Source organism: Cupressus sempervirens, chromosome 5 (genome assembly GCF_028749045.1).
Source record: "Cupressus sempervirens isolate cs-2001-9-10 chromosome 5, ASM2874904v1, whole genome shotgun sequence".
Classification (NCBI taxonomy): domain Eukaryota; kingdom Viridiplantae; phylum Streptophyta; class Pinopsida; order Cupressales; family Cupressaceae; genus Cupressus; species Cupressus sempervirens.
This window is the reverse complement of record NC_143122.1, coordinates 334,265,047-334,271,046: the sequence shown is the minus strand read 5'-3', so window position 1 is coordinate 334,271,046 and position 6,000 is coordinate 334,265,047.

Below are 6,000 nucleotides of genomic sequence, written 5' to 3'. Positions count from 1 at the left end.
TCCTAAACCCTATCGTGTTTCATGGATCAAAGATGAACATAAGATATCGGTAAGTGAAAAATGTATTGTGAAGTTCAAGATTGGACATTATTTTGATGAAATTCTATGCGATATTATGCTTATGGACTAGTTCATATTCTATTGGCTAGACCTTGGCAATGTGATAGATATGCTATACATGATGGAGGATTGAATCAATATACTTTTTGGGTGAATGGGGAAAGCAAATATTGTTGCCTTTGATTGAAAGTCTAGATGAGGTTAATTGTACTATTGTGAGAATTTGCATGGTTAATGGAAAGCAATTTGAAAAAGAACAGAAGAAGAAACAAGTTTGTTTTTCCATAAAGACCAAGTTATGCTAGTCATAACTGAGTGACAAGAAATAGTGGTAATTGACTACCATGTAGTAGTGACCAAGTAACAAATAGTGGAAACTAAGTGACAATAGAAGCTAGTAGTATTGACCGAGTACCAGAAGAAATTGCAAATTTTTTGAATGGGTATAAATATATTGGTGTAGAAGGTTTACTACTAATAAGGAGTATTAGTCATTGTATGGACCTAATTTCTCGAGCTAGTTTACCAAATAAAGCACCTTTTAGATTGACACCTATAGAGAATAAAGAACTTAACAGAAAAGTACATGATTTGTTGTAGAAAGGTTTGACCAGAGAAAGTTTGAGTCCATGTGTTGTACTTGCTATATTAGTACATAAGAAGAATGGAGAATGGATAATGTGCATTGATTCTAGAGCTATCAACAAGATCACGGTGAAATATAGGTTTTGTATGCTGAGGATAGATGGCATAATGGATTGTTTGAGTGGAGCAAAGTATTTTACCAAAATTGATTTGAAGAGTGGTTATCATCATATCAGAATTAGAGAAGGTGATAAATGGAAGACTGTTTTCAAGACAATAGATGGTTTGTATGAATGGTTGGTAATATCTTTTGGTTTGACTAATGCACCTAGTACTTTCACAAGGTTGATGAATGAAGTTCTCAAAATATTTTTGAATAAGTTTGTGATTTTTTATTTGGATAATATTTTGATATTTAGTAAGACTAAGGAAGAACATCATGAGCATGTTAGATGAGTATTGCAAAGATTGAAAGAGGAGAAGTTGATAACTAATTTGAAGAAGTGTTCTTTTATGCAAGAGGAGATTGTGTATTTGGGATTTTTGATTTTAGATAATGGTTTAATAATGGATCCTAAAAAGGTTAAAGAAATTTTGGAATGACCTATACCTAAGAATGTGGGTGAGGTAAGATCATTTCATGGTTTGGCTAGTTTTTATAGAAAGTTTATCAATAATTTTAGTTCTGTTTGTAATGCTATGACTGAGACAATGAGGGGATATAAAAAATGATTTCAAGTGGATGCATGAAGCTGATAAGAGTTTTGAGACTTAAAAACAAAAGGTTTTTGAGTTACCGGTATATTGGTTTTTCCTAATTTCAATAAGGTATTTGAAGTTGAATGTGATGCAAGTGGTAGTGCAATAGGAGTTGTATTTAGTTAGGAAGGTAAACAAGTTGGTTTCTTTATTGAAAAGTTGAATGATGCGAAAAGGAAGTATTCGTTGTATGATCAAGAGTTTTATGCTATTGTTCAAGCCTTGAAGAAGTGAAGACATTATTTGATTCCTAAAGAGTTTATGTTGTGTACTAATCGTAAAGATTTACAATACTTGGGAAGTCAACATAAATTGAATTAGAGACATATGAAGTGGGTTGAGTACTTACAGAGTTTCACATTTGTGATTAAGCATAAAATAGGAGTTACTAACCGAGTTGTTGATGCATTGAGTAGAAGATGTTCTTTTCTGACTAAGATGAAGGTTGAAGTTCTTGGTTTTGATGAGATAAAAGTATTGTATGATACTAGCCCTAGTTTTTTGAGGCATGGAGAGAATGCAGAGCACCAAATCTATTAGATCACATAAGTATGATGAGTATTTCATTCAAGAAAGTATGTTATTCAAAGGAATTTAGTTGTACATACCAAGAAGTTCTATGGGAGTTAATTTGATTAAAGAAAAACATTTTTGTGGATTGGCTTATTGCCCACATATGTATAAGGATGTTTAGAAGTTTGTAAGGAGTTGTGGAGTAAGTCAAAATACTAGATTGTATACACCCATTTTTATTCCATAGAAACCTTGGAGTGACATCATTATGGATTTTGTTCTTGGATTACCTAAGACACTAAAAGGGTATGATTCCATGTTTGTAATTGTGGATAGATTTTCTAAGATGGCACATTTCATACCATGCAAGAAGACATCAGATGCCAAGCATATTGCTGAATTTTTCTTCAAAGGGATTGTTAAATTGCATCAATTACCAAGAAATATTATTTTTGATAGAGACAGTAAGTTTGTTGGTTACTTTTGGAGGACTTTGTGGAAGAAGATGGGTACTAAATTGAAGTTTAATTCTACATTCCATTAATAGATAGATGGATAGATAGAGGTTGTGATTAGAAGTTTGGCGAATTGGCTGAGATGTTTAGTTGGAGATAAACCAAGTAATTGGGAGCTAGTATTGGCACAAGCTGAATTTGCATATAATAATTCTATGAGTAGGAGTACAAGGAAAACACCTTTTGAGATTATTACTGGAATGCAACCTAGAGGAATATTAAATTTGAGGGATGTTACTGGTGAAGAAAAGAGAAGTGATGTAGGGGAAGAATTTGCTAATTTTATGGAGTCTTTGCATAAGGAAGTAAAGTTGAGATTGGAAAAAAGTAATCAAAAGTATAAGGAGAATGATGATAAGTCTAGAATACATCATATTTTTGAAGTTGGTGATGAGGTGATGGTTCATTTGAAGAAAGGTATATTTTCTATTCAAACAGAGAGTAAGATGAAGATGAGGAAGTTTGGACCTTAGAAGATCTTGAGGAAGTTTGATAGTGGAAATTCTTATGAAGTTGAGTTACCTAATAAAATGGATATGTCTCCTATATTCAATATTATTGATTTACATAAGTATCATGAGTCATATGTTGAAGTTGTTATATCAGATGATTATCCCAAGAGGCAAATTGAAGAGGTTGAACAGGTATTGGATCAGAGAATTGATAAGAGCACTAGAGGAAAATATTACTATGAGTATTTGGTGAAATGGAAGAATAGACCAATTGAATATGCTACATGGATTTATCAATTTGAGTTGGACTCAACTCAGGTTGTGACACTTGCATGATTTAGGAGAATCATTTCTTTCAATCCTAGTTGTTTGATGTAGGAGTATCCTGGGTTGCCTTTTATCCCACACTTTTGTTCATTTTGACAATTCAGACCAAGTTCTTTTTTAGACCTTGCCAAGCTATCAGATGATTATCCTAAGAGGCAAATTGAAGAGGTTGAATAGGTATTGGATTAAAGAATTGACAAGAGCACTAGAGGAAAAGATTACTATGAGTATTTGGTGAAATGGAAGAATAGACCAGTTGAATATGCTACATGGATTTCTCAATTTGGGTTTGACTCAACTCAGGTTGTGACACTTGCATGATTTAGGAGAATCATTTATTTCAACCCTAGTTGTCTAATGCAGGGGCATCCTAGGTTTCCTTTTATCCCACACTTTTGTTCATTCTGACAATTCAGACCAAGTTCTTTTTTAGACCTTGCCGAGATCTTCAGTGTGAACCAAGTTGTTCCTTTGGTAGTCGAGTTCCATTAGAGTGGACCGAGTTGTTCCTATGCTAATCGAGTGATTCTTCATGCACTGAGTGGACCTATTGTTGGTAAATGCTCAGGTCCTTCTTTGACTAAGTTTGTCTATGTTTGGTTCTTAGTTGGAGCTACCTCTTGTATTTAATTTAGTTTGTGAATTTATTGATAGGATCTTGTCTAGGGATGAGTATTGACCATTTTGAGGTTGGCCTTTCTTCGATTTAATGTTCTAGAATCTTATGTAAGCTATTTTGGCAAGTATAAGTAGAGGTGTTTGGTTTAGTTTTAGGGAGAACTGAGAGGATTGGGAGTCAGAGAAGATGTTGTGAGTTTGAAGCTGAAGGCAAAACTTAGGGTTACATTTTGTATCTGGTCGTAACCCAAAAGGCCTTATAGCTGGGCATGTATGTTGAAAATTTGATGAATCAATAAAAGTATTTTTCTCTCTCTCCCCTTGGTTTTGTTTTTTGTGTTTTTTTGTTGTTGTGTTTACTCAATGAGGTGGTTGGGTAGTTGGGTGTGCCTTTGGTCGTAGTTGTTCATCCTTGCACCAATGTAAGATGTTTTGCTTTGTATCCAAATTAAAATTACTAAAGGAAAATTTCTTGAAATGGAATAAGAATCACTTTAATAATATATTTAAAGAAAAACTAGAAACATAAGAAGAACTAAAAAAACTTAATGAAAAGATCCTAAAAGAAGGTTTAGATAATAATAACAAGAAGACATTCTTGCCAAAGAAGAAATATATAGGAAACAAAAATCTAGGGAAACATGGCTATTAGGCATTGACCAAAATACAAAAATGGTTTCATAACAATGCTATAAGCAATAGAAACGTTTAAAAAATATTTAAAATTAAGGATGAACAAGGTGATATAATAGAAAAATCTCACTCAAAATTTGGATACTTTTGTAGAGTATTTAAGAAATTTACTAAATAATCATGAAAGTTCCAACCTAATAGCCCAAAACTCCATGCTAAGTATTTTTCCAAAATTAATGACTAGAGAAGACAATAAATTTCTAAATAAGGCTTTCTCTAAGGAAGAGATAAGAACAACACTCTTTAATCTAAATCTAGATAAGTCTCCAAGATCATATGGGTTTCAGGCATTCTTTTTTCAAAAATGTTGGGATATCATAGGAGAAGGTTTATGGAGAGCAATAGAAGCAACTAGGAATTCAGAATCACTATTAGCTAAAATTAACAATACATTTTAAACTTTGATACCAAAAAAAATCTAAAGTTGATAGTCTAGGGGACTATTGTCCAATAGCTTTATGCAACACAATATACAAAATATTAACCAGAGCACTAGCAAATAAACTTAAAACATAACTGCCAAAACTAATTTTAGAAGAACAAATTGGTTTCATGCCGAATCGGTCAAATCGTAGATGACATAATAATTATTTAAGAAATTATTCAATCATCCCAAATCAACAAAGAAGCATGCATATTGATGAAATTAGATATTCAAAAAGCTTATGACAAAGTGGATTGGATATTCCTTTGCAAGGCTCCAAAAGCCTTTGGTTTTTCTCATCAATGGATAAATCTAATATTTAATTGCATAGCAACTCTAAAAATTTATTTATTAATTAACGGTACCCTAGAAGTTTTTTTCAACATTTCAAGAGGCATAAGATAAGGGAATTTGATCTCTCCATTCTTATTTATTATAATGGCAAGATCTTTTGTCAGAAGTATTAAAGAAGGTCAAGAAGAGTCTCATATAAAAAGAGCATTAGCTATAGAAAATATATCTAAAATAACCCACCAAAATTTTTTAGATGGTACCATCCTCCTAGGGGAAGGTTCAATGTCAGAAGCTTGGAATTTCAAACATATCATATTAACATATATGGAAGCTTCAAGGCAAAGAGTTAATGTGGAAAATCCATTTTTTTCTTGAATACTCCCTCACAATTAGAAGACAAATTTTGCCAATTAATGGGTTACAGAAAAGGGATATTCCCATGTAAGTATTTGTGAAGCCAACTGGAAAAGAATACAAAGGAAACAAAATCTTGGAAAATAGTTTTAGAAAAGTTGAAAATAAAAGACAGAGACATGGAAAGGCAAGAGGTTAACTAAAGCATGAAGAGAAACTAAACTAAAAGTAGTTTTAATAGCAATTCCAACTTACCAATGTCTTGCATTCCTCTTCCCAAAGGAGTCAAAAATTTAGATAACCTATGAGAAGCATCTTTTGGAATGGAATAGTTAAAAAGAAGAAGAAAGCTCTTATAAAATGGGATAATGTACATAGACTAAAAGAATCCCAAGGTCTAGGCATC